The 18,788-nt window shown below is 36.5% G+C and overlaps 1 protein-coding gene and 1 long non-coding RNA gene across 2 annotated transcripts in view; both read left to right on the top strand.

The window, feature by feature from the left end:
• Nucleotides 1–18,788, top strand: part of LOC126811157 (tubby-related protein 4) — a 321,131-nt gene that overhangs the window by 236,622 nt on the left and 65,721 nt on the right. The gene's annotated exons all lie outside the window — the stretch shown is intronic.
• Nucleotides 13,152–18,733, top strand: LOC126811274 (uncharacterized). The gene is made up of 2 exons (XR_007675495.1): nt 13,152–13,810; nt 14,905–18,733. It is a non-coding gene; the product is annotated as an uncharacterized LOC126811274 (long non-coding RNA).

Below are 18,788 nucleotides of genomic sequence, written 5' to 3'. Positions count from 1 at the left end.
GCTACTGCACTGATCCGAATGACAGATAATTGGCTTGATGCTATCGATAATGGTGCGATGAGTGGTATAGTGTATCTTGATTTTAGCAAAGCATTTGATCTCATTGATCATAAGCTTATTATTGAAAAACTACATCTTTATCGATTTGATAATAATTCACAAATTTTGATTGAATCATATCTTGACTCACGGAAGCAAAAAGTATGTTTAGGATCAATTACCTCCTCAATTACTACAGTCAAATGCGGGGTTCCACAAGGTTCGATCCTGGGTCCTCTCCTATTCCTAATTTTCATAAATGATCTCCCACTCAATATTGAATCAAGTCAGATAGATTTGTTTGCTGATGACAGTACCCTGCATTGTTCACACAAAGATATTTTATCCATCGCCAAAAATCTCCAAAATGATCTCTATTTGGTTGCTGAATGGTGTGAAAACAATGGGATGGTAATCAATCCTTCGAAAACAAAATCAATGCTGATTTCAACAAAACACAAAAGAAATCAGAAAACCTAACTTTATCACTCCATGGTGAGAAAATTGAGACGGTTACTACCGCAAAATTACATGGAATTCAAATTGACCCAGAGCTTAATTGGGAAGCACAGATAGCAGATATGTCTAAAAAACTTGCATCAAAAATATTTCTCCTAAATAAGATAAAAGATCATTTACCTTACGAGACAAGAATTTTGTTTTATAACAGTTACATACTACCAATATTTGATTATTGCTCTATTATTTGGGGAAATGCATCCAAAAGTAGATTAGACATTCTTTTAAAATTACAAAAGAGGGCAGCAAGAGCTATTCTTGATGCACCGATTGAAACTCCGTCCACCTCTTTATTTACTAAACTCGGTTGGCTTACCCTTACACAGAGGATTCTTTACAATAAAATTGTCTTATCATTCAAAATTATTACATTTAATACTCCACTTTATCTAAATTTCCATTTTATTGAAAAATCTCTTGTTTCCAAAACGGATATCTTGCTCCGTTCACAGACCAGTAAATCTCTTTTTCTTCAAAAATGCAAAACGGAATCCATGAAACGTACTTTTCATTATTCTGCATGTCTTTTATGGAACAATCTGCCTTTTGATATAAAGATGTGTAAAAATGTTGAAAATTTTAAGATTAAACTGAAAACTCATCTATTTTGCACACTGTAGGAACCATAATATTCAACTGATGACATACTTATTATTTTTAACTTGCAACTGCATTCTATTTTATTTTGTGTGTAATTATAGTGTTCTTCCTATATTCTACTTGTATAATGTATATGTTTTGTAGTTTGGGAGTGACTTATCAAACTTCCCACTTTAAAATGCTATTGCATTTCTAATGATTTTAAATTTATCCTGATATCACATGTATATATGTCTTTGTAGTTTAGGAGGGACCTATGGAAGATTAGTTTTTTTTTTGCAAACTAAATACGTTGCCTCATTAAATAAAGTTTTTATTATTATTATTATTATTATGAAATTGTCTATTAAATGCCCCAAATTACCTACAAAAGAATAAATATGCGACAACCCTTGTCGACCGCTCGGACGATTTAGCTGCTGTGGGCGTATGTTTTGTTGCCTGGCAAACTATCTTTACTTTAAATTATCCATCACAAAATGTATTCAAATCCACTAAATATCGCAGGTTAATGATTGCATCAAGAGTTGATTATGGTTTGGATAAGTTAATTAATGTCTTATTAATAATTTAGATAACATTTCAGGCCTAAAGAAAGACATGCAATAGGCAGATTTAGCTCTTGCATAAGGCTGCTATTACATAGAGGGATACAGTATTCGGTATACGTTTAGAGGTATACTCGAATACTTGTGTTCGAACAACAGGAATTTGCTTAATAGCGGTTTACATCGGACTATACGCGTATAGGGGCACGCTATACGCATATACATGGTATCGTGCATGTTCGGTTTTTTTTCAGCGTATATACTTGCTTCAGGGAGGAGTAAATTCCATGTGATGAGTAAAAAATGGGGCATTTGTGTTGTAAAAAGTTTGAATCAAACGTTCTGAACATTGATGGACATATCTCTAGACATGGTAGACTATTCTAGATTATCATGAACAGTGATTTCCAGTTATCCCCCCCCCCCCCTCAATATTGGAATGAGCCTACTCAAAGCCTGACCTTCCTGCCACCATACTTTACGCCTCCGCAAGTAAAAACCAAGTCAGAGTTTCCTCTTCTTCTGAATCCATTCTGTTTGGATATGAATGAGCCTCTATGAGGGTACCAAAATCGGTTGGGAAAATAACTGACCAGGCCAGTATACCTACGTATAGTATATGCCATGTAAACCGCTGTGCCCGTATACCGAATATCTTATACCCCAATGTATAGCAGCCTTATGCATGTTTAAATTACAATTTTCGCAAAGTATCACAGAGCTTCAGATATTTGCACATATGGGCTAAAAATTTTAAGATGCTTTCAAAGAATTAACAGGTTTTATTTTATGATCAGTAGTGGAATACCGCGTTTTATCAGTGAAATAAAAGTGTTATTCCACTGGCTAGTTGTTTTTACCTAAAATGATTGTAAAATCATAAAATAAATAGAACATTTGTCGTTTTGTCGTGAATAACATATTTTATTTCATCTCTAAGCAAGAAAACGTTTATTTTTTCACGAATCCTATGCATTCGTGAAAATATAAGTTTTCTTGCTTCTCGATGAAATAAAATATGTTATTCACGACAAAACGACAAATATCCTCTATTTATTCACTAAAATGCACCTTTAAAAACCTGATGTTATAAAGTAATTGAGGATCTCTGACTATGAAACAAAGTCTTTATGAAAAGACAAGATGTACAAAAAAGATAGCAGAATTAAATATTAATACTTTATATGTCTAAGTCTAGGACACATAAGTTTGGCGCTTTAAAATAAGTTGAAACCAACATAAACTTTTAAGTTATGATTGATCGATTTATAGAATGCTTTCGAAATAATGGTACTTTCATGGTCTTAAAACTATATTTTTTAAACATTTATGTGGCATATTTTGATTTTTAAGTAAGATAAACTAGAAACCCTCCAAAAAGATTATTTAAGTGACTGGCCAGGGCCGTAACTAGCTCTTAGCAACAAGGGCGGCGGGAAGTGTTCTCAGGGGGTGCTGTAAAATTGACAGGCAATGTATATCTATTGTTTTTATGGTCGACAATTTTTTCATGGGGGGGCTTTGACCCCCTTCCCTGCGCCCCGCCCCCTTGTTACGGGCCTGTGACTAGCAAATTCTATATGAGAATATGTGCTTGTCTTGTTCCCAGCATCTGAACACTGTTAAGCTCTGCACATAAAGAAACTTTTGATTAAATTATAACGAAAGACTATATGTTATACCCAATAACATATTTTCAATGATTTACATGTCACTGACACATTACCCATCTTCGATGGGTAATAATGTACAGCTTTTACCCAGCTAACAATTATATTGGAATTGGAAATAAGAAGTGTTGCCTTTATTTTATATGATGGTTTTTTTTCAACCTAATAAATATCTTGTTAAACATACATTATGCAAGAGCTAAATCTGCCTATTGCAGGTCATTCTTTAGGCCTGGGGGGTTGGTTGACCGAATGGTTAGCGCTGTATCACAAGGCCAGTTATTGAGTCAACTGGCGTGATTTCGAATCCCCGGTTGTACACGACAAGGAGTAGGGTTGCCTGTCCAATCTTGTGGGTTTTCTCTGGGTCCTCCGGTTATCTATTTTTTAACTATTATAGCAAGAACTGCCAGCTTTTTATCTAATCTCCCATAATGTATCTTTAATTTGCTACTGAAGAATGATGCTTATGGCTGTTTCTTTGCTGAAATTAGATATTTTTTTTATCCTGAAGTTTTCTATACAAATTTGTATTAAGATGTCTAGAACATGTTCTATTTTTATGTGTGCTATCTATCTACCCAACTATGTGTCACAATTTTATGACTTCCAGTCAAGTTGCATTTTGAATAAGGCACCATGATGGGTTAGTGAGTAGGGTCCCAAGTTCAATCCTGGTGATGACCCAAAAAATTTCTCTGGATTTTTCAGCATGGTTTCCTATTATCAGTGGTGCAGGAGGGAGACATCATCTAGTCGTTCGAATATGATGAAAAGGCTGACGTCCTGTGTACATGTTTGTGTGTACCTAAAAGGACCCTTGGCAGTTAGAGTTTGACGAAGAGTAGGCATAAATGCTGCCATCCAGGCAAAATTTCCCTCATAGCACACTGATAGCGTATGCCCATTTTCATTAGCCTGGTTGGTGCAGAAAAGTAGAACGTTGAACCCCATTTCATTTTGAATAACATTTATTTCATTAATATTAATGAGTAAAAGAGTAAAAGACACATAATAAGTACCTGGAAGTATGGGTAGTTGACTCACAGAGGGTCTAGGGTTATCATAGATGTATAAAGGTATATCATAGATTTATAAGGTATATCACAGACATAGGTGATCCGTGTGGCTAAATGAGTCGGAATGCACAAAGTCTAATATTGAGCAATAGACAAAACAAGTGAAAATATTGATTTTAGTCGAAATTGAGATTTTCACAAAAATGCGTCTATGAATATACTATATATCTAACAACCCAAAAGATCAAAATAGCAATAACACATTTAGAAACACCTTTATTTGGAAGTTTTGTGAGAGTCCCATATTCATAAATCTTTCTTTTTTCTTAAAATTCTCAGCAAATTAGTTATTTTTCTTCGCTTGCTCTGGGGTGATCAGGTGATCCCCTTGCGTAATACATCTCTAGTTGATAAAAATGACCGAAGTATTACCGATGATATCATTTTCATCGAGTACAAATGAGTTTAAAAACATAAACAACTGTAGCCTGTTTCAAGTCAGATCAGCGTAACTCGTTTGCTGATTGGCCCAGACATCTCATGTGGCATATCATAAATTAATCAACTAGGTTACACCCGAAATTTGTCTTTGAAAAATATTAATCATTTGTCATGGATTAATGAGTTGTTCATTGATAATTGTCAATGATATAATATATTGTATGAAACCTTTCCCAATTCATTATTTACCCCAAATCCAAGCAGTAATTATTTGACATTTTGTTTTGTCTTAAAAAAAAAAATCATAAATTTATATTGATAGAACATAGTTGAATTTCTTTTACTGTGGCTTCATACGGCATATGAAATATGCAAGCATGCCTAATTGGATATTACTGTTTCAAATTTTATTATCACCAAGGTAAAGTTATATTGGAACAACGAACGAGTTGAAAAGCGACAAATTCAAGTGAAAAAAATTCTTCGCCTTTTGTTTCACTGTACCAAAATGCCCTGAAGTGAACTTAAGCATCTCTTACAAATGAAATTGAAATTTCTAACAGTGATTCAGATTCTGATACCCTTATATTACCTGAAAATAACATGTACACGCAAATCCTTATTTAAGTTCAGTTGTGTGACGATGATAACAGAACACATGTATAGCTGTGGCGGTTTCTTGATGGTCAATAAATTAAACTTGATTACCCAATAAATAATCTCAATCTCCTGACCACTAAAGGGTGCTAATAATTGATGCGAACACCAGAAGTTATTCTCATAAAAGTTATAATATACAAAGCATGGATTACTGAAGTATGGAGTATTCTCATTTGTTCTAAATTTTAACAATGTCATAGGAAATGTTTTTATATGCCCCTATCCGTCCGTCCACAATTGTTTGTGAACAGTCTACAGGTCACAATTTTTATCCGATTTCAATGAAACTTGAAATATAGGTTTATCAACCTAAGATCTCGGTTCCTTTCGATATTGGCATGTATCGGACTGTAACTTCGTGGATTATGGCCCCTGATTGTACAAAAAATCACGTTTTTAGCTTGTGAACACTGTAGAGGTCACAATTATAACCCAAAGATCTCGGTTCCTTTTGATATTCGCGCATATCGGAACGTAACTTCCTGAATTATGGCCCCTGATTGTACGAATAATCGCATTTTTAGCTTGTGGACCCTATAGAGGTCATAATTTTTATTCGATTTAAAAAAACGTATTATTATATCACCATTACACCCTAAGGACGGCTGAGTTCAAATTTCGTTCTCAAATAGCGTAAAAATATGGTATATCAAGGTTGTGGACCCTACAGAGGTCACAATTTTTATCCGATTTTGTTGAAACTTGAAATGTAAGTTTATAACCCAAAGATCTTGGTTCCTTTCAATATTCGCGCATATCTGACCGTAACTTCCTGAATTATTGCCCCTGATTGTACGAAAAATCGCGTTTTTAGCTTGTGGACCCTATAGAGGTCATAATTTTTATCCGACAGCTCAGTCAATTTTTGCCTGAATCAAACCAACCATACACCATTTTGAAGGTATTGAATTGGAGAATGGGAAAAGAACAATAACTCAATTTTCAAAATTTCCTCATTGCTACTCATTATGCCATCATGGGTTTACATATAAGGTACATCATAGATGAATAAGGTATATTATATGTATAATTGTTTATCATAGATGTATAAGGTATATATCATATAGATGTATAAAGGTATATATCATAGATGTATAACGGCATATTTCATCGAAAGTTGTAGTTTCAATGAAATAAGTTTGTATGCGACATGTCGCCTGCCTAACTTTATGGGTTTTCTTCAGCTTCTCAGGTTTCCTCCAGCTGCTAAAGATCCCTGTGCTATCAGCAAGTTAATTATTGAAAAAATATACCATATTATCTAAGTCATGAAATGACCTAGTTCCTATTGAGTGGTCTTTAAATCTCATTTCTCTGTTTATATCACTTGAAACTAACAGCCACCTTGAAAAGAATAAAGTTCAAACTTTGGTTTTTAAAGTTCAAAATATTATGATGGTCATGAATTTGTGTACCGATGGTAAAATGTTTATTTTGTCTTAAATATTGGATATCAGAAGCCCATCTTTTCCCGGTAAGATTACAACATCAATGTTGATTTAAATTGACAAATAATTTGTGTTTTCAATGTCGAAGACTTTGGATGATATTGCGTTAGTGACTTAGCTACTTTAAACATCAGCAGGGATAGAACTTTCCCAGCGGGCACAGAACGTTGTGACAACGTTTTTCAGAGGTTGTATCACAACGTCTGAAATAAGTCAGCTGTAGGTTGTTTTGCAACAAACTCTTACGTTGTGACAACGTTGTACGGACGTCAAAGCAACATTGTCACAACGTTGTGTGGTGGTTGACGAAAAGTTGTGTGGTGGTTGACGAAAAGTTGTGACAACGTTGTACGGACGTCAAAGCAACATTGTCACAACGTTGTGTGGTGGTTGACGAAAAGTTGTGACAACGTTGTACGGACGTCAAAGCAACATTGTCACAACGTTGTGTGGTGGTTGACGAAAAGTTGTGACAACGTTGTACGGACGTTCAAGCAGCATTGTCACAACATTGTGTGGTGGTTGACGAAAAGTTGTCACGACGTCAGAATTTGTTGTTTTGCAACGTTGTGTGGTGGTTGGCGAAAAGTTGTCACGACGTCAGAATTTGTTGTTTTGAGGTTGTATAAAACCCAGTATAAGCCCCATCCGAACTCCCTACAGTTCTGCCCCTACTGGACTAACGAAGACGGGAATAGGCGGCCGGGCAGAATGGAAGTTAAATTAGGTGTGTGTGCGGGGAAGGGGGGGGGGGCTTAAATGCCCGACAGATTTGGGCCACGGTTTTGACATAGTGAAACGATACGCGAAGTTTCAACACTCTCACTCAATTAGAATCAAAGTTATTGTGTCCCATCACAACCAATCTAATTGCTTCTTTCTGAATAAAATCAGTATCAATTAATAGGACAGTACGTAGTTTCAAAACATTCAATTCAAACGATTATATTACAGACAATATTAATGCTAGAGTCATATAACTTTGCAGTAATGGGTAAAGGTAATAGAATCTGATCATTAAATTTTAAGTAATGGTCATGTAATGAGTAATGGAAGATTTCAAAAGTAATGAGTAATGGAAATGTAATTAATTACATTCCGAAAATCATGTAATGGTCAATTACATTTCAATTACATTTAATGGCGCATTCTTTGAATGGCATTTAGTAATTAGAACATAATCAAATAACGCACTTTTATGGAATAACAATTACTATGGTTTATTTCACTGCAACATTTCAACAAGATTTCACAAGTCGTTTTCAAGCATATATACACAAATAAATAAAATGAGAAAGATATGAATATATATATAAACATCAGTGCGAACTATCCAATGGTATGCATGTCTTTAAATCTGATTGATTAAATGCTAAATTAGCACTAATCTTTAAATAGTAATAAAATGTAATTATTTACTTTCAATGTAATGGGTAATGAATGATATTGCTAAAAATGAGAAAGTAATTTTAATGCAATTGGTACTGTAATAATAATAATAATTTATTATTTATAATGCGCCTATTACCAATATAAAACACTCAATGCTCAATGGCGCAGTTAACATTTTGTGGACATCACACATAGAAAATAAAATAAAATTAAATGGATGATAAAAGAACTTAAAATGGCTTATAAAGATTATAATAAAATATGACATGTAATAAACAAATTTAAACTGTACATGTACTTAATTGGTCCCTCTTCTGTCCGGCTCATATTTTAGATGAGCCGAAACTGCTGTTATTATCTCGGCTTCATTGCAGCTCGGCTGACTGATCATTACACTATCTGAAGAATACAAAAAACTGTATATTTACTCTGTCAAATTTTGTAAATTATATAATTCAGTCCGATCAAAAAGGTGGTCCTGAAGCTGTAACAGATAATTCTGCATCCCATGAATTATGGACCAAAGGTGGCTTATTGGGTAAAACGCTGGCTCGCTTGTCTGAAGGTCGCATTTTCGATCCCTACATTTGCCGAGAAAGTTCAGTAGGCCTGACAAGGACAACTGTTAGTCGTTTGGATGGTATGAAAAACCGAGGCCTCGTGTACACATTGACGTGCAAGTAAAAGATCTCTTGGCAGTTGGAATTCGATATAAGAGTAGGCCATAGTGCCGCTGCCCGGGCAAATTTTTCCTTCATTGCACGCGGTATAGCGCATGCCCATCTTCATTAGCCTAGTCTGAGCAGAACAGTAGGACGTTAAACCCCATATGAATTATATTATATATGACCCAATAACACATTCTATATGAGACATCGCTTGTGTTATTACTTTCATATTCTCCATAAATTTGTACGTGTAAGAAAGGCATGGGTGTTAAATTACAAAAAAGATAGGTTGCCAGGCAACGAAACATACGCCCACAGCAGCTAAATCGTCCGGGCGGTCAACAAGAGTTGTCGCATATTTTTACTTTTTTCGGTAATGAAACATTTATAATACACTAAAATCTGATTAAGAGCAACAACTCAGAAAACCATTAGAATTTGTTTGGTTTTTATAAAGTTCTGCCCCATGCTAACGTTTTGTATACAAAACTTTTAATACTGTATCATGGATTTAGCTGTCCAAGTCATAAAGATAGGTTGCCAGGCAACGAAACATACGCCCACAGTAGCTAAATCGTCCAGGCAGTCAACAACAGTTGTCACATATTTTTACTTTTTTCGGTAATGAAACATTTATAATACACTAAAATCTGATTAAGAGCAACAACTCAGAAAACCATTAGAATTTGTTAGGTTTTTATAAAGTTCTGCCCCATGCTAACGTTTTGTATACAAAACTTTTAATACTGTATCATGGATTTCCCAGTTAACATTGATGGTTAGATTTACGTAAAGTTTACGTCATTATGGTTAGATTATGGTTAGCGTCCAATAATGGTAAAATTCTTTGGTTAAATTTACGTTACTTTTACGTCATAATGGTTATGGTTACTTTTACGTCAGAAAATGACGTAAATGTAACGTAAACTTTATGACGGATTACTAACCAATTTTTTTCCCTTTGAATACTTCTTGATTAAATAACATTACAAGTGTGTGCACATTCTAACAATTGATATATAGTCGGAATTCAGACATAATAATTATATATGTATTATTGGTTATAATTCTAACGTTAATCTAACGTAAATTTTACATCAGGTTTCTAACCGTTAGTTTATGGTTAGTTTTCTGACGTAAATCTAACGTTAGTTTTCTGACGTAAATCTAACGTTAGTTTTCTGACGTAAATCTAACGTTAGTTTTCTAACGTTAATATAATGTTAGTTTTCTAACGTTAATGTAATGTTAGTTTTATGTCATAATTTTAACCGTTAATTTAACGTTAGTTTTCTAACGTAAATCTAATGTTAATTTTATAACATAAATCTAACTTTAGTTTTCTAACATAAATCTAACGTTAGTTTTCTAACATAAACCTGATATTAGTTGTAAAACGTAAAACAAATGTCAGTTTAATGTCATGATACTAACAATTAAGGGCCTGACAAGACAGCTGTCTAGTCATTAAAATGGGTAAGACCCTGGCTCGCTAGCCTGGAGGTCGGGTGTTCGATCCCTGCATTGGCCGAGAAAGTTCATCCAGATTTCCGGCGTGGTTTCCCCTTGTCAGTGATGCAGGACGGAGAGCCTGACAAGGACAGCTGTCTAGTTGTTCAGATGGGATAAAAAAAAAAAACGAGGTCCTGTGTACACATTGGCATGCATGTAAAAGATCCCTTGACAGTTGGAATTCGATATAAGAGTAGGCCGTAGTGCCACTGTCGGGGCAAAATTTCCCTCATAACACACTGTATGGTGTATGGCCATCTTCATTAGCCCAGTTCGGAGCAGAACAGTTGGACGTTAAACCCCATTTCATTTCATTACATTTTGTATCCATTTCTAAGTGCCCAAGATTAGAGATCTAGCTCCTTTAATAGTTGCGGTCTCTAGGTGACACACAAAGAGAAAACGAATGAATGAATGATCTACTCTCATTTCAAATTCCAAATGTCAAGGGTTCTTTTACGTGCACACCCACGTGATGGACTAGACACTGTTTTTTTGAGGTCCTCTGTCCTACACCACTACTAACAAAGGGAACTTTCTCGACCAACATGGGGATCACGTTGGCTAAGTGGGTAAGACGCTGACTCGCTAGCCTGGAGGTCGGGTGTTCGATCCCTGCATTGGCTGAGAAAGTTCATCCAGATTTTTCTGCGTGTTTTCCCCTTGTCAGTGATACAGGACGGAGGGCCTGACAAGAACAGCTGTCTCGTCAGGGATGAAAAACTGAGGTCACGTGTACACACAGGAGTGCACATGAAAGATCCCTTGGTAGTTGGAACTTGATATAAGAGTAGGCCATAGCGCCGCTGCCTGGGCAAAATTTCCTTCATAGCATACTGTATGGCCTATGCTCATCTTCATTAGCTCAGTTTAGGAGCAGAACCCCTCATTTGCTAGCCAGTGTGTTACTAATTACTAGAGAGAGAGAGAGAGAGAAATGGGGTTTAACGTCTACTCGACACAAACTAGGTCATTTCGGGACTAACATATGGTTTAATTTTTATTTACATAATTCGCTTGCGCGTAGGGGTCTTTAGCAGTGGGAGAAAACCGGAGGTTGGACAGGCGACCCTACTCCTTGTCACGTACAACCGGGGATTCGAAACCACGCCAGTCAACTCAATGACAGACTTTATGATACAGCGCCCGCACGCTAACCATTCAGCCATCCAACCCCCCGTTACTAATTACTAAGTTTGTGAAATGTAGGTTTTTCCTCATGTAGGTTTGTCCTGATGAAATCGGTTTATTGTCCTACTGTTCTGCTCCGACTGGGCTAATGAAGACAGGTACATACCATACAATGTGCTATGAGGGAAATTTTGCCTACTAATATCGAATCCAACTGCCAAGGGATCTTTTCGTGCAAGCCAATGTATACATGGTACCTCGGTTTTTTGTCCCATCTGAGTGACTAGACTACTGTCCTTGTTCCTGCACCTCTGAAAAGGGGAAACCATGTCGGAAAATCCTGATGAACTTTCTCCACCAATGCAGGGATCGAACACGTGCCCTCCGGATTACCGAGCCAGCATCTTACGCACTTAGCCACCATGGCTTTATCAAAATTAGTAATGAAGATGTGCTATGACAGAAATTTTGCCTGGACAGCAGCATTACCGCACTTACTAATGAAGAAGTGCTAGGAAAGACATTTTGCCTGGAGAGCAGCATTTCCACATATAGTCATTACCAATAGTTCTAAGTGCACGCCAACCTGTAAAACATGTCTTTACACACTTTTCCATCATTACCAATTACTAGTCTGCGGGTTCACTAGTCTGTGGGTGCACTAATCCGTGCATTCACTAGTCACTAGTCTGACTCTATAAAATACTATAAATATGAGTATTAAAGAAACCCAGTAGATATGGTGACTGATATCACCCTTCGTAAGGCGATAACCCAACATCACGGCATTTTAACCCGAAATCACAACATTTTAACCATTATAGCATATGCCCTTCTTCATTAGCCCACTTGGAACAAAATAGTAGGATGTTCAAACCCCATTTAAAATTCATTTTTATACTTTTCTGAACCAATCGGACTATTGAAGATAGTCATACGCAATGCAGAGTGCTATGACGGAAATTTTCTATGGACTGTGGCAGGGCGGAGGATCTGGCAAGGGATAAGGTATAGTTGTTCGGGTCATACGAAAAATCAAGTCCTCGTGTACATATTGGCATACACGTAAAAGACACTCCGACAGTTGTAATTCAATATCAGAGTAGGCCATAGTGCCGCTATCCGTGCAAAGTTTCCGTCATAGTACACTGTATATAGTGTATGCCTGTCTTCATTAGCTCACTCAGAGCAAAACAGTAGGATGTTTAATCTCATTTAATTTTATTTAATTTTCCTACTTTTCTGCACCAATGGGACTATAAAAGATAGGCTGGCAAGCGGACGAGTGCACCCATTGACTATTGAGCATCATTTACTTGAAAACGTTGAGAGAACCCTCAACGAAATGTCGCTTTAATTAAAATAGTAATTGTGTTTTTTGTTGTATCATCGAGTCAAGTGAACGTTAAACCCCATTTCTCTCTCTCTCAATTTTGATACCCAAAAATTTGACAAAACAAATAATGATTGATTGTCGGAAACTGTTTCATAAAGCGAAGTTGTTCTCTACTAAAAGGTTATCACTGTCCAAATGTTAGGAGTAGTCCACACCTAGGCCGACTATGCATGAAGTGTTTTTATAATTAAATTTATTAAATATAGTACCTTGCATCAGTAAATATAAAATTAATGATCCTTTCACCAGTAAATATAAATTAAAATTACCCGATTTGATTATTCTTTTAATATAACGTAATCATGTAACCTCATATAAAATATGGTAGAGCGTATACAAACAAATAATATGAATAGATTCATTATCAGAAATATTACAGGCCTTTCAAACGAACAGTCGCCATTTTTAGACCTAAATACATGTAGATGTACAAATATATTTTTATCGTCTCGGGCAAGGTCAAGGTCACGATCTGTTCACGGTTGATGATTGTGTTTAAATCGGTTTATATCATATTATTTCTATTCACATTACAATATTTTTTTTATAGGTTACGGTTATTGTTGTTATTTATCAAAATTGCTTCAATTATTTATTAAATATTTTTTGTTTGTTCGTTTGACCGGAACGTACGGAATTCTGGGATTTAAAATGGCGGCATAGCTTATTATTTTTCCCAAAGAAGAAATGATGCCGTGATTTAAAGTTAAATAAAGCTATTCCACACATACACACACGATTTTGGATTCAGCAAAGTAAAGTTGAAGGTAAGTGCACTTTTTATGCGAACTTCCGTTGACAGTATACCGATAGATCTAATGTTCATAAAAAAATAATCTGGCCGTGGAAAAAGTTTGCACGCAACTTTGTATATCAGACAGTCAGTATTTGTTTTTAACACGATGCAGTTACATTGTCCGTAAACCATACTATTCATAAACAAAATCAACATTGCTTTAAGTTATCGAAAGTAATACTGGTTCCAAAATTGTTTTTAAAAAATCTGGATCCAAAAATTATCAAACACATAACGAATTTATTAATGATGTAGACTGTTAAAATTCAGGCTGTGCTAATTATAATATAAGTACATGTAGTATTTTCTAAACATTTTTATGGGTGTTTCAGGTTGGGTTTTTTTGTTGTTATTGTACTGATATTTTTGCAAATTTAATAATGCATAATGCAAGAGCTAAATCTATATATTGTACGTAGGTTAAGTAGGTATTTCTTGAGACTGTAAATGTTAAATTTTTTTATAAGACATTTTAATGTATTAACTTGCTAAGTCTATAATCAAGTCTCAATGCCATCGGGTGCTCGAGATGTTCACAGATTCAAACACTGGCGGTTAATGTTAATGATTTAATTTAATTGAAAAATGGATAATCAAGACTTTAAGCTTATATACATAGGCCTATTTATACGATATAACATTAAATAACAAGTTTGCCCGTACATACTTGTACATAAAGGTTTCAGTCCTACTCCCCTGCTTATTTATTCTTGTGGTGGCCAAGAAAGTTCATCAGGATTTTCTGGCATGGTTCCTCTTTTAACTGGTGCAAGACAGAGGGGCTGGTAAGGGCTAATGTACAGTTGTTCGGATAGGACAAAAAACCAAGCTCTTTTGTACACACGGTCCAGTCAAAATTTTCATCATAGCACACTTTCAAGCATTTGTCCAACTTCTTTAGCCCAGTTTGAGCAGCACAGTATGATGTTGAACCCCATTTCATTACAGATCCACAGTAGGTTGGCTGTCAGCCCAGTTGGAGCTGAACAGTAGGCCGTTTAACCCAATATCGTTTTTTTGGGGAGTATAAAGTTGCTTTTTATTTATTTATTTTTTTTTTTACAGATCCTACATGTATATTTGAGCACCCGTGGTGGCAGTAATGACAAAGAAGTTCTAAAAAGATTTATATGGGCTTTATAATGAAAGTTAGACAACACTACTACTTGCCAAACACTACTACTTGTCACATAATGTAATGATATAAATATATATGTATCTATGGTAGCACAAATATCATCAGAATGTAGGCCAAAGCTTTACAAGCATTGTAGGCCTAAAATACTTTCTGTCTGAACTTTTGACAGTCAATTCTTTGATGACTAGTTAGTTTAGAGCAGATATCCTGTCACAGTATTATATAACAGCTCTTTGGCTTAAAATTTAAACTGAGTTGTATCAGTGAGTTGAAAATCATCTGTGTTCCTGTTATTGCTCCCTGCTGCAGCCAGTAAACAATAACCTTTTGCGTTCCTTACAAATCTTCCAATTTTTACTGATAGATCAACCATAGCAAAGATCTCTATTAAGATTATATTTGTAATGTGTGTAACAAATTCTATGACATAGGTATAATATTGGTGTAGTTAAGTATATACCATATTTATGCACACATTTCAATATTGGCATATTATTAGTCTCTATCATCTAGAAAAAAATATTCTATATTCTACGAATATTAGTGTGGTTGCGTTGTCAACATTTGAGAATAATCGGTCATAGGCTAGATTATCCGGTCTTTTACATTATCATAAACAAAGTCTAAGGGAGGTAACTAGTCCTAAAACAAGATGTTGACGCCCATGAAATTTATATAAGAATGCCATTTCTGAAAATCCATTTGATTGCATTGTCAGTTCAATATCCAACACTCTTAATTTTTTTTATTGTAAAATTTCTCTCTTCATGGGCCATATCTATGTTGTTTTTTTTATTGAATCCTAATTCGTCATCACTATTCATGTTTGTTTATAAATGCAAGTGTTATTGACAACTGTCCCAGACCCTCATTATTTATATGGCCCAACTTTTCTTCGGGGTACACCGGCACGGTATTAGACTAGGATAAACATTAGTCTTATATACCGCCTCTACTTAATTATGGATGTAGGTCGGAAAAATGTAAAATTTGGCAATTTGACTTATACTCAACATCGACTTATGCTATAACTGTTTCAAATGACAAGTGCTAAATGAAGTATTTATGTGGTCTTTGGTGAAAGAAATGAAATGAAATGGGGTTTAACGTCCTACTGTTCTGCTCCTAACCTGGGCTAATGAAGACGAGCATATGCCATACAGTGTGCTATGAGGGAAATTTTGCCTGGGCAGCGGGGCTACGGCCTACTCTTATATCGAATTCCAACTGCCAAGGGATCTTTTACGTGCACGCCAATGTCTACACGGGACCCCGTTTTTTTGTCCCATAACGACTAGACAGCTGTCCTTGTCAGTCCCTCTGTCCTGCATCACTGACAAGGGAAACCACGCCGGAAAATCAGGATGAACTTTCTCGGCCAATACAGGGATCAAACACCCGACCTCCAGGCTAGCGAGCCAGCGTCTTACCCACTTAGCCACTTGATCCCCCCCTTTGGTGAAAGAGAGAGAGAGAGAAATGGGGTTTACTGTCCACTGGACACAAACTAGGTCATTTCGGGACTAACATGGTTTAATTTTTCATTTACATAATTCGCTTGCGCGTAGGGGTCTTTAGCAGGGGGAGGAAACCGGATGACCCGGAGAAAACCCACGAGGTTGGACAGGCGACCCTACTCCTTGCCACGTACAACCGGGGATTCGAAACCGCGCCAGTCAACTCAATGAAAGACTTTATGATACAGCGCGCGCACGCTAACCATTCAGCCATCCACCCCCCCCCCCTTTGGTGAAAGAAAACAGAGCTGTGGCTAGTGAAATGAAAGTTTAACGTCCTACTGTTTTGCTCTGAACTGGGCTAATGAAGATGGGCATACGCCATACAGTGTGCTATGTGGGAAATTTTGCCCGGACAGTGGCACTACGGCCTTCTCTTATATCGAATTCTAATTTCAAGGGCTCTTGTACGTGCACGCCAATGTGTACATGGGACCTCATTTTTTTGTCCCATTTTAATGACTAGATAGCTGTCTTGTCTAGCCCTCTGTCCTGCATCACTGACAAGGGAGAACCACGCTGGAAAATCTGGAGTAACTTTCTCGGCCAATGCAAGGATCGAACACCCGACCTCCAGACTAGATAGCCAGTGTCTTACGGACTTAACCAACGTGATCCCCGTTGTGGCTACAATTCCTGGATTTGAAGGTCAGGTATGATATGAAACGAATATTTTGAACCAATGCAACCAATCTGTGACGGGTTAACTGATAGAGGGTTACATCCTTGATATAAATATACTTGTCGCAGGTTTTAAAAATAGAAAGATATATATAAAGGTAGCTCAAAATTCATCTCTACATATACATAGGCCAAGGGGGGATCATGTGGCTAAGTGGGTAAGACACTGACTCGCTAGCCTTGAGGTCGGGTGTTCGATCCCTGCATTGGCCGAGAAAGTTCATCCTGATTTTCCGGTGTGGTTTCTCATTGTCAGTGATGCAGGACGGAGGGCCTGACGAGGACAGCTGTCTAGTCGTTTGGATGGGAAAAAAAAAACAAGGTCCAGTGTACACATTGGCAGTTGGAATTCGATACAAGAGTAGGCCATAGCACTGCTGCCTGGGCAAAATTTCCCTCATAGCACACTGTATGGCGTAACCTTTTGCGTCTCTTCAAAATATTTCAAATCTTTTGTCATGGATCAACCATTGCAAATATCCGTGTTACAATTATATTTGAAATGTGTTAAACCAATTCTGCAACACATGTAATATTGGTGTAGTATATATCTTTGTTTATACACCCACATATCAATTTTGGCCCTGTTTGTCCGTACACTGGGTGTGAAATGTGAATCATTCCGATTGTGAGAGGACAAGCATTATCAATATACAGCTTTTCAGGACTTTGCCTTCCTTGGTTAATTCTCCTTTTTTCAAATGCAATAGATGCTGTCTTTATTCTTAATTGATCTTTTTCAAATTTGTGTTACACACTGGAATCATGAGAGGACGAAACCTATCAATATTCAGTATTCCACAACATTCCATTCCAGTGTCGGCCGAGAAAATTCTTCGTGATTTCCAGACTTGGTTTCCTCCCCTTGTCAGAGGTGCAGGACAGAGGGCCTGACAAGGAGGGACAGCTGTCTAGTCGTTTGGAAGGTACGAATGACCGAGGTCCTGTGCACACATTGGTTCGCACGTGAAAGATCCCTTGGCAGTTTGAATTCGATATAAGAGTAGGCTTTAGCGCCGCTGTCTGGATAAAATTCCATAATAGGACACTGTATAGCATATTTCCATGTCATTAGCCCTGTCGGAATAGGACATTAAACCCCATTTCATTTCACTCATTCCAAAGTTAACTCCTATTCCATCAATACCTTGAGCAAATAAGATAGAGGCTATAGGTTTTGGCCCAATTTGGTCAATATCCCAGTTTTTTCTTTCTTATATGCATATCAACACTTTCATAGCGCTAATGTAGACCTTTTTCTTGAACATTTTCCCTTGTCAGTGATGCCGGACAGAGGACCTGACATGGATGGCTGACTAGTCATACGGAAGGGACAAAAAAAACCAAGGTACAGTGTATACTCAAGTGTGTGTGTGTGAAAGATCCCTTGGCAGTTGGAATTTTATATAAGAGTACGCCATAGCTCTGCACACTGTGTGGCATATGCCCGTCTTCATTTCTCAAACAGCTGTGGATAAAAACTGTTAATATTTAAATGTGTATTTTGTATTTTATAACATTATATTTTTGTCTTTTAAATAAAGTATATGTATACATACTTGTAGTATATTTTGTCATATAATTCTGCTAGATTTTTAACTTTTCTGTGCAAT

The sequence above is a fragment of the Patella vulgata genome, chromosome 2 (genome assembly GCF_932274485.2).
Source record: "Patella vulgata chromosome 2, xgPatVulg1.2, whole genome shotgun sequence".
Lineage (NCBI taxonomy): Eukaryota > Metazoa > Mollusca > Gastropoda > Patellidae > Patella > Patella vulgata.
This window is presented reverse-complemented; position numbering and strand designations above follow the sequence as displayed.